This window comes from Lathyrus oleraceus, chromosome 6 (genome assembly GCF_024323335.1).
Source record: "Lathyrus oleraceus cultivar Zhongwan6 chromosome 6, CAAS_Psat_ZW6_1.0, whole genome shotgun sequence".
NCBI classification, from domain to species: domain Eukaryota; kingdom Viridiplantae; phylum Streptophyta; class Magnoliopsida; order Fabales; family Fabaceae; genus Lathyrus; species Lathyrus oleraceus.
Genome location: NC_066584.1, coordinates 369,623,635 through 369,635,593, shown reverse-complemented (window position 1 = coordinate 369,635,593; position 11,959 = coordinate 369,623,635).

The window sequence follows — 11,959 nt, the reverse complement described above, 5'->3', positions numbered from 1 at the left end:
ATGGGTTCTGGTGGTTGTGTGACACATTTGCAAGGAAGAATTCATCTCTCTCATTCCTAAGGGTGAATTTAATCTGGGAAGATTTTCAAAACTGTTGAGGTACTTGCAAGCAGAAGATGTTGACACTAGAAGAGTATTTTCAAAGTAGTCTTATGGTTGAAGTATCTTAATGGAATATTGGGAAAGGATTTAAGATCAATGTCTACTTGTGCCAAGTACAAGTATTTAATTGATTATCCTTGGAGCTCCAGATAAATGATGTTGTTAAAAGATGTTGGAACATCCCATCTTCAAGATCCTATGCAGAATCACAGGAAGGATAGTACATTGGTTTATAATCTATCACTTTGGTGGCAGCAAAAGCATATGATATCTGAAAAGGTTTCCTAGCAAGAAACATGTTCAGCCTTGGTGTGTACAAGAAGAAGAAAACATCATAGTCCTGATGGTGGTTACTTGGATCAGTCTACTTCTGATCTAGGTAAGAAAGTGCATTAGCTAATGTACACTATGGAGTCAAGAACGAGTGGCAGCAGTCTTGACATCATGGAAACAGCTTTGCTTTAGGAAGTGGAATCCTTGGTATAGCTGAAGGGATAGTTTCTAACTAGTCCTTCTGAAGACTCATGCATCAGAGTGTCTGATGTCTTTGGAGAAGAAGCAGGGATTCATCAAGGTGTGAGCTTGGATGACTTAACTGCAAACCTGCAGGATGGAAGATGTTTACTCAAACTTGGTTCCACAATCAAGTCTATTAGAACATTGAACTCTTGTTCTGTGAAGGGAGGAAGTTCTTTCAAGTGGCAGAAGAAGGAGCTGAATTCAACAGCTAGATGTCAAAACACAATGTTGTGACATTTGGTTCAACATCAGATTCTTAGTTGGTGAAGTGGCACATCAACTTGAGATAGAAGGGTCTACAGGGTTGTAGATTGGATACCTCAAAAAGCTTGAATTTCAAGTCTCACTTGGAAGGTCAGAATATCTTTGGGAGAAGTCTGATAAACGTGGAGAAGTCAAAAGAATGGCATTTGACTTTTTCATATGAGGATTCATGAAGGAGGTAATCAACCAGTGGCATTTGGTCTATCTCAGAAGTGAGTTCGAAGAATCAAGATAATCTACATATGGCAACTGATTATTCTTGAGGATAGTCTGAGACAAGTTACTTTTGAGTAGAAAAGTAGTAAGTTGAAGACAAAAGGAGGTGTTTTATATTCATCTCTTGGAGCTTGTGGTAGGAGTTCTGAGCTATCTATGGAAGACTATCTCTTGTAATGGGATGAGAATGTATATGTCCCAATTTGTGTCTGGGCTCTTTTGGATCAAGCTAGTGACTCAGTGATATCTGAAGATTATCAGATGGTGTTCTTTGTTATGTTGTGAAGGATGTCCTAACTAATGTTAGAACATTTTGTGAAGTGGTTTTCTGTTCTGGTTAGAAGAGAGATTGACACAGAGTGTGGACGTGTTCAGCCAAGAGGGTTGAACAGAGGGTGTGCTCTTGAAGACATGAAGATGCGTCTTATGTTTTCCAATCATCAAGTGGTCTGGGTTCTCTTTGAATCAGAAAGTATGTGAAGGTCCAACTTTGAGGTGTTGGATATGTTCATGTGTGATCTCCAAGTTTCAAGAGGAGAGTTGGTTGTTCATGACAGGGGGAGTTCTGTCTTTGTGCTGCAAGTAATCATCAAGCTTGTGGTCTATGTGTTCTCAGATAACAAGGTATGGCACCTTGTTATTTATTGGGATGATGTGGTGTGTGTCAAGGCTGAGTGAGCAGAAGAATGTCTGATCGGATGTCATGATATTGCCTTGGACAATATTGTTATTTCCTTCTGAAACTTACAGTCATAAGGAAATATGGTTGTGGTGTGTACTTTCTGAATATTTTGTTTTAACATGCTTAATGTTATAACATCTGTTTTAACATTCTCTGCTAGGCTAATAGACATTTATTTTGTCTAATTGGTCGCCTTTGGTCAATTTTGACTAAAAAGGGGGAGAAGTGCTTGATATGGAAGTTGTTGTGGAAGTTGTATGTGGCTGGACAGAAGGACAGCTATTATTGAAAGAAGTGCACATGTGCTACAACAGAATGTTGTTCTGTTTACAGATGCCAAACAGGATATCTGATATGATGCACAGGTGTTGATGTTGAAGCAGATGTCAGTATGACATTCTGGCTGGTACAGGTACTGGAGGTCAGTAGCTGTTATGTTTGTTGCATGCACAAATTTAGGGGGAGAAGAAGTACCCTTGTGCATTGTGCATTTGTGTGTCTTACTAGTTGCATCCATAACTAGTAATTCTGATTGTTGCACAGATTTAGGGGGAGGAGAAGTACCCTTGTGCATGTGTGTATTACTAGTAGCCATAGCTAGTAATTATTTTGCTTCTGCTGCTGATTAAACTACTGTTATGTGGTTTAAACTGCTGATAGTTTGCCTTGTGAACAAAAAGGACAAATATATGTTTTAGCCAAAATTTGCCAAAGGGGAAGTTTGTTGATTCTAAGTGTTGGCAACAATTTTGGTAAAACAAAGAGTGTTCATAAGATGTCATGTGTGATGTCTTAACATGAGATATCCTATGTACCTGCTGGAGTTAAAGAACATATGCAAGCAGGATTGTTTCAGAATGCCACATACAATGACAAGGCCTCTGATATTGGTTGTACCTGCTGGAGCTTATATGGAAGACATGTTCAAGCAGGATTGTTTCAGATGACATACACAATGTCATGGTATCTGATATGGATGTACCTGCTGGAAGTTATAAAAGGAATTATTGGATTATGCAGGATTTTTCCAGGATGTCAGACCCGATGTCATGACATCCTGTACACAGAACATTCAGTATGAATGTCTGGTGTTTTGTGATTGCACAATTAATGGCAATCATTGGATGATTGAAGATATGGCTAGCTGGCGCATTCAATCATAGATTACAACCAGATCTACTTATTTTCCAAGGAGATCTATACAACTGTTATAAAAAGATTTGATTGGAAAATAGATTTAGGGTTTTCAAGTTGTCCAAGCCCAGCTGTGTATAAAACTGAATTAGTTAATTCTGTTATGTGTTAACTGATTTAATATTCTAAGATTAGTCAGAATCCTATGTGGCGTTATTTGTGGAGGTCTTGAAGACTCAATCAGAATATTTGGTGAATGTACAGTTTCCAAATATGGAGATCTTTTAGGAAATAAAAGATTGAAGACCTTGATTGTAGCAGAAGAATTCTTCCAGCTTTGTAACAGCAAAGGAGAAGCTTGCTGCGATTTCTGAAGGCCCAAACCCAGTTGGGTGGTTAGGTTATAAATAGTAGATTGTAACCTAGGTTTTGTAAGCCTCAAACAATGTAAAAATTAGGGGTATGTGTGAGGTAAACCTCCCAACCTATGGGAAGGTTACCAAGTGTTTCTCAGTGCTAGAAAGCATGAGATTATTTGAAACTCAAAGCCTGTAGGCAAAAGTGGTTATGTTCTTGAACGAAGTTGTGAAGCAAGTTCAAGTTGTTTAAACATTACATGGTACTTGTAATGATAGGAATGGAAACTGGAGGTTTCTATCTAGGAGTGCCTAGGTATAGATTGCATTGGGTAGGGATTAAGTGAAGAGTTGTAAACGGGGGAGTTTAACTCTGAATTAATACTGCTAATAGTGGATCTTCTTCCTGGCTTGGTATGCCCCCAGAGTAGGTAACGTTGTACCGAACTGGGTTAACAATTACTGGTGTTTTTACCTTCTACACACTATATTTTGTTTGTTATACCTCAGTCTGTTTCTAGTCTGTTTATGAAGAGAATAACAGACTTGACACATAGCCTGCAGTCTGATTGCAAAACAGAATGTTATGACATTCATTATTGACTGTTGTTACTGATTGACTGGTTGGTCTGTTACAGTTCATCCTTCTGTAATGTTGGAGTAGATGATGTTCAAATCAATGTTGAGACATCATGCTGATAACTGGGCAGAATCAATAAACATAAGGGATATGTTTGATTTCTACTATGTCTTTGCACTAGATGGATAAAAATGGATGTTCTTCTTTCCATGGTGGTATATTAGCAGATGTCTTGACATCTGTGACTGAGTGCATATGAGTACTAGGCTTTAATTGTTATAACTGTCTTGTTGTATTAGTAACAATGTTGGATCAGATGTCATGACTTCGTGTAGAACATCTGAACTCTGACTATACCAGAATATCAGCTTTGACCTTGGCAGGATTAACTTCAATACCTTTCTCGCTGACAATAAAGCCCAACGACTTACCAGAACGAACACCAAAAGTACATTTATTGGGATTCAAGCGGAGTTTATACTTCCTCAAATGCTGGAATAACTTCAACAAATGCTTAACATGTTCCTCTTCATCAATTGATTTAGAAATCATGTCATCGACATAGACTTCAATCTCTTTATGTATCATAGCATGAAAAAGAGTAATCATTGCTCTTTGGTAAGTTGCACCAGCATTCTTCAAATCGAATGGCATCACTCTATAACAAAATGTTCCCCAAGGTGTAATGAATATGGTCTTCTCCATATCTTCAGGTGCCATCTTGATCTGATTATATCCGGAAAATCCGTCCAAAAATGAAAAGACTTTGAATTTAGCAGTATTGTCTACCAACATGTCAATGTGTGGCCGAGGGAAATTATCTTTCGGATTGGCTTTATTCAAATCTCTATAATCAACACACATGCGGAATTTTCCATCTTTCTTCGGAACAGGCACAATATTGGCCACCCATTGCAGATATTCAATAGTCACGAGCAAACCAGCATCAATTTGCTTCTGCACTTCTTCTTTGATCTTTACTGCTATATGAGGATGTGTTCTTCTTAACTTATGCTTGACTGGCGGGCACTCTGGCTTCGACGGTAATCTATGCTCCACAATCTCAGAATCCAACCCAGGCATGTCTTGATAGGACCAAGCAAACACATATGAATATTCTCGAAGAAGATCAATCAACCCCTTCTTAACATATGGACACAGTCGAGACCCAATCTTGACTTCCTTCACATCATCCTCGGAACCCAAGTTGACTAACTCAATCTGCTTTTCGAATGACTGAATGGCTTTTCCTTCATGCTCAAGAAGACGAGACAATTCATCACTCACTTCTTCATCACTTTCCTCCTCGTCCTCAAACACAGGGAATTCAAAATTTGGAGAAGGAGAAGGATCATTGTATTCAATGGGGTTAGAAACCAACTTGCATAATGATTTGATATTTTGATTTTAGAGAAGTGAATTTGTGACCAAATATTATACAGATGGACAATTATATTATTTATTTATGTTTTTTGTGATTACCATTTTTAGAATAAAGCAAAAAGTAAAAATAAAACATCATAGATATGGATGAATATAATTAATTTTATTGATGATCAAATTTGAAAATGCCCAACAATGTTCACTTCTCCCTTAGGCGTAGGAGAAGTATTTTTGAAAACAAATATCATCAATTCCTAAGATCGATGCATAACAACAGGAATATCAACAGCAATCCAATTGTCGCAAGCCTTTCCATGCGTCACAAAATTAGTGCAGTCTTCTTCTTCGTCATCCTCTAGCACAGCAGCTAAGTGTTGTTCATTGCCATGAATGAACCCTCCGCTATGGAAGTTGAGTTGCATATCCTCTGATCTAGCAGCTGACGAACCTTGTTGAAAAGCAAGACCGGTCTTATTCTTGTTATCGGAGACCTCTATCACTCGTCCCCACTGATCAACAATTCCTTCTTCAGCAATCTTCTTTGCATCTTTCAATAAGGACATAGGTGCCCCAACTCTCTTTTCAATAGCAATAGACAAGGCTTGGAACAGAGTTCCAACCTCATCCTCAGCTTCAACATAAGAGAAAGATGAAAGGTGACTAACTAACAGCACCTTCTCCCCGCCAACAATGACTAATTTTCTGTTCTTGACAAATTTGAGTTTCTAATGCAATGTGGAGGTAACAGCTCCCGCCTCGTGAATCCATGGCCTTCCCAACAGACAACTGTAAGCCGAGTGGATATCCATTACTTGGAAAGTAATTTGGAAATCACTCGGACCTATCTTCACTGGAAGGTCCACTTCACATATCACTGTTTTGCGTGAACTGTCAAATGCTTTGACAATTACGCCACTATACCTTATAGGCGCTCCTTGATATGACAACTTTGATAATGTTGACTTCTGCAACACATTCAATAAAGATCCAGTGTCAATAATCACATTGGATAAGGCGTCATCTTTGCAATTCATGGAGATATGCAAATCCAGATTATGATTCCTACCCTCCTCAGGGAGTTCCTCATCACAAAAATTGAGATTATTGCAGGAAGTGATGTTAGCCACAATATGATCAAACTGATCCACCGTAACATCATGTTCCACGAACGCTTGCTCTAGAACTATTTGCAGTGCTTCTCTGTGCGCTTCTGAATTCATAAGCAAAGACAATACTGAAATTTTTGAGGGGGTTTAGAACAGCTGCTCCACCATATTAAACACACTCTTATTTATTAACCGAAGTACCTCATCATCATCATTAGTCTTCAAATTGCTGGATTCACCAGACTAACGCTTTGAAACACTAACGGGATCTGTTGCAGGCACTTCCACTTTCTTACTGACTGTTGAATCTTCCACATCTTTTGGAAACACCGGCCCAAACACTCGACCGTTGCGGGTCACCTTGGTAACATCAGCAATGCTGACAACGGAGTTGGTTGTAGGTAATGGAACCTCTTAACCATCCTTCACCATATTTACATTATACTGATAAGGAACAACCTTATCGGATGCGTACGGGACTGGACCCACCAACCGTATGACCGACGGCGATACCGATCTTTGGCTGATATTGTTACTGTTACTGTTATCATATTGAATCACTACTCTCTCGGGATTCTTAAACACAGGAACGATCACATTCACATTGTCATCTACGTGACGGGATTGTACAATTTGGATCATACCCTCATCCATCAACTGTTGGATGCCTCTTTTCACAATCTCACAACCTCTTGGGTTAACACTGCAGATAAAACAACCATCATGGTCATGCTCACAATCGCTCACCAAACAAATGTCCTTATGCATTGTCACCAAGGACCTTCGAATAAAATGGACATCAAACACTTTGAACTCCACAGGGAAGCCATCTACCATGTTGACAGGTGAATTTCCATGAGCAGGCAGTGGGTTAGCTTTTACGTTGGGTGCACGGTCCTCAAAGGATACCATTCCACTCTTTACTAGCTTCTGGACTTCATATTTGAGAGGGTAGCAGTTCTCAATGTCATGTTCGGGTGCTCCTTTATGAAAAGCACAACGGAGGTCAGGCTTGTACCACCATGGAAGTGGTTCAGGTATTTGCGGCGGATTCCTCGGTTGTAGTAGGTTCTTGAGAACCAATGATGGATAGAGCTATGCATATGTCATAGGAATCAGGTCTAAAGAGACCTTCTTCCTATTGAAAGTTTGTTGTTGATGATTGTTGGTATTGTTGTTGTTATAGTTGTTTGCTCGTTGTTGTCATTATTGTTGTTGTTGAACTGGTACTAATTGAATAGCTGAAAACATGGGAATTACGGAAGATACTTGATGGGATGGTTGACTTCTTCTGATTTGAGGCCTTCTCTGCCTCCCACTAGAAATTGCGTTGGCTTCATTGTCCTTTTTCTTACCAAAATTGTTGCCATATCTTTTGTTGGACGATACCTCCTCCTTTGACAACTGTCCTTCTTGGACACCTTCTTCTAGCCTCATCCCCATATTTACCATTTTGGTAAAATCACTGGGGGCACTGGCGATCATCTTCTCATAGTAAAATGAGCTAAGGGTCTTCCGAAAAATCTTGGTCATCTCTTTTTCCTCTCAAAGAAGGTTGATCTGAGCAGCGAGTTCTCTCCACCTCTGCGCATACTCCTTAAATGTTTCCTTATCCTTCTGAGATAATGATCTTAACTGATCTCGTTCAGGAGCCATATCAACATTGTACTTGTACTACTTAACAAATGCTTCACCCAAATCGTTGAAAGTGCGGATGGTCGCACTATCCACCCCCATATACCATCCTAGCGCAACGCCGATCAGACTGTCTTGAAAGTAGTGGATTAACAATTGATCGTTGTCTGTTTGGGTAGACATCTTGAGGGCATACATCACCAAATGACTAAGCGGACATGTGTTCCCTTTGTATTTTTCAAAGTCAGGCACCTGGCGAAAGAGAAACCTGTTTATGCAAATGATGCATGAAATGCAATGCTTGATTGTTTTTATTTTCAAGGAACTTACTATATTATTTGCAAATATATATATATATATATATATTATATATATATATATATATATATATATATATATATATAACAACAATCGCAATAATTTGATATAACCAGAAAATCTCTTTTATTTATATAATTGGAAGGATTACACTGAGTACAATTTCAGAAACCAAATGAAAAATACAAGAGAAAAGAAGACTAGTTATCCTAAGGATCCCTAACAACAAGTCAGAAGATCTGGGTGCAGGTGCGTACTTCCTTCTAATGCGTCGGATGTCAGTCTCAAAAGAAGCCTTCATCTGAGTCTTCTCGAGGACAGGCTGATCAACAATCTTCTTCCAAGAAATGGAAGGTTGAGGCATGCTAAAAGATAGAACCTCTGGCTCTCTCTGTCTCTTTGTCACTCAATCTTCAAGTAGCTCAATTAGTGCATCCTTGTCCTTAGACTCAAGCTGCAACTCCTCATGCTTTGGCTCAAAGCACGGAAACGCTCTTCCCACATATCCTTCTCTTGCTTCATCTTGGCAAGCGCGTCTTCCAACTCCTCTACATGTTGGCTCGGGAGAGTTAATGGCTTAACCACGACCATAGACATAGGTCTCTCATGAGGATAAGGCATCTTCAACTCCAAATCTCTCTTCTTTACCCAAAGAGTGTAAGCTTCCAAAGCTACACAATTGCACGGACCAAGCTCGGATCTTCCTTTCCTATGCACATTATGCCAAGCATGCACAATCTTTTGCTTCAGACGTTGGGGATATTTACCCTCTTAATAGAATATACCTTGTAACAACATGTTATTAGGTTTGTCTCTCAAGGGGAACCTAAGTTGACGATGAGCCAAAGCAGGTTTGTAGTTGATTCCTCCTTGTGTACCAATGAGGGGCACATTAGAGAATTCACCATAACTATCAATGATCTCCAAACTGCTCAACGAAGGATCATACTAAACTATATCATCATTAGTAAGAGACATAAGTCTTTGAGACCACCATAGACATTGTTTGTTCTCCACAAAAGCAGACGTCTGAGGCAAGTGTAAAATAAACCACTTGTACAGAAGAGGAACACAACACATAATAGTTCCACCACCTTGGGAATTCCTCAAATGCAAAGATAAGTACATATCTCCTAACAGAGTGGGCACAGGATTCCCAATCAAGAAAGTTCTAATGGCGTTAACATCAACAAAACCATCAACGTTAGGGAACAAAGCTAACCCATAGATAAGCAACACAAAGATAACTTCAAAAGCATCCACACTACTGACATGAGCAAAGGCAGTAGCTTCCTTGATGAGGAAATCAGATGGCAACCCAAACAATCCTCCTTTCTTCACCCAATGAGCCTCTATCTCAGACTTCTTCAAGTGAAGAGCTTCAGCAATAAGATGAGATCTGGGAATCTCTTCCGATCCACTAAAAGGTACCATGCCAGAAACAGGTATTCCCAAGAGTTGGGCGTACTCCTCTAACGTACGCACAAGCTGATAATCAGGAAAAGTGAAGCAACGGTATAGAGGATCATAAAACTGCACCAATACACTCAAAAGTTCTTTAACCACATCAGCAGACAAGACAAATAGAAGTTTCCCATGATGTTATTTAAAGTCCAAGGGATTTAATACAAAATATGCTAGCTTCCTTAACTCTTTCAAGTCGGGACATCTGAAACTGTACTTCTTAGTGTTCCTTCATCCACAATCCATGGTCTGAAATTATTTGCAAATAACACCTCAGTTCCTTGAAATTTTTGTGTGATGAATGTTATGATGCGCATGAATGCATGAATGCAACAATAACAAATAACGGATCACACACAAGGCAAACAAACAAAGGTCAAGGAATGAATCAAGTCATTGGCGCATTGATATTGACAAGATTTGATTGGATCAACCAAGAATCAAGGGTTTATTGTGAATCACGAGCATGGAGTCTGGGTAAGAACCATCCCAAAGAAGTGAACTAAGGATAAAACCTGTATATCATGTTCTAAAAGGTTCCCATAGTCTTAATTCCATCTATCGGATATTACAGGTTAAGATGACTGACTCATTGACCCATATTATTCTCAAGAGAAACTCGTCTGAGTGTAGTATTGCGTAACAACTGTTATCTAGTCTACACTTGAACAGTCTCTACACTACGTCCTAAATAGGCCAAGAGGGGTTAAATGTTCTACGGTCCTCAGCTTCTCGGACCCCAAATTAGAGATAGTAATGCCTAACCATAAATACTTTTGTGACATTTCCAAATCCAAAAGGGTCTCCACTGAGTAGATGGATCTCAGGCAAACTTGCTAAGGACTACTCCACACAAGTCGAACATGACTATACCATCCTCCTATCTTAATTGCACTCAAGTTCGGGTTAGACCTTATCACACCACTCAGAGGCCACCAAGCACAACAAGCAGATTATATCATACAAACAAATATACATACATCTGTTATATACAATTATATACACACAAAAAAGAGTAGGCTAAACCCACTGGAGACTAGTCCCCAGAAGAGTCGCAACTTAATTTATGTAACGGTAAATTCATGATCATCAAGCTATGGATAAGCAAGACATTAAATAACAAGAGTCACCACCGTGCTTTATTGTTTCCAAAGGAAAAGGGAAAAGTACGAACAAAACCCAAAAATAAGAAGTTTTCAAATCAAAACTAATAAAATGCCAGAAATTACAGGTAAGGGGGTTGGTTACACATAGGGAAGGTGTTAGCACCCAAAGTGTCCTAGGTACTCCTAGGGAGCCCTTTCTTGTGTGCATATGTATTTTTCTACAAATGATGTTTGCAAGCAAATAGAATGGGGGGATGAGAAAAGAATTCATTAATTATTTTTGTGTTTGACAAGACCTTCGGACTTATGCCTATGTACCAACATAAAAATGAGGGATCAAAACCTTGTATTTCGTGATATCAATTTCAAAGTGGGTACATTGCTTTTAACAAAATTTTAAGTTTAACAAAGGCACAATAGGCCTAAAAATGGTTTGAATGAGTGTTAGTTCTTTTTGTCTTTTGAAATTTCAAGTCAAGTATAGTTAAGTTTATTTACAAATTTGATTAAGAAAAGAGTTTTGAAAATGCAATGGCATAAGGCCAAAGTTTCTAATTTGCAATATGGTCAAAGTTTAGAAAACAAACACAAGCAAAGAAGATTTTAAAAGGAGGGAGAGATTTGAAATTAAAGAAGTGGTGAGGAGATGAAGAGACTAATCCTAAGCATAAATTTAAAATTTAAGAGTTGAAAATATCTGACCAATGGGCTGCAATCCAATAGACAAGAATGTCGTATAGAAACCCAAAATTCCCTTGGACTTTAGAATCAAGCAATATCAATACACAAATAACAAGATGAAGAGAAAGGCATCAAATAAAGATAGCATATCCAAGCTTAGCAACTCCAGGATCTTCTTCCAAAATTTCCCATGTATCAGATGACTCCAAAGATGACATAAGACACAAGTTCAAAATAACAGCTTCAATATGATCATGTTGCAGATGAACTCAAATGGATCTTCAATATTATATCAGATGAATGTTCACTTCACAAGCAACTTGATTTCATGAAAGTTGGATTGGCCAAATCCTTTGCATGGGGAGTGTTGCCTAATTCTAAGTCCAATAGTCTCAAATCAAACCAACAGTCCA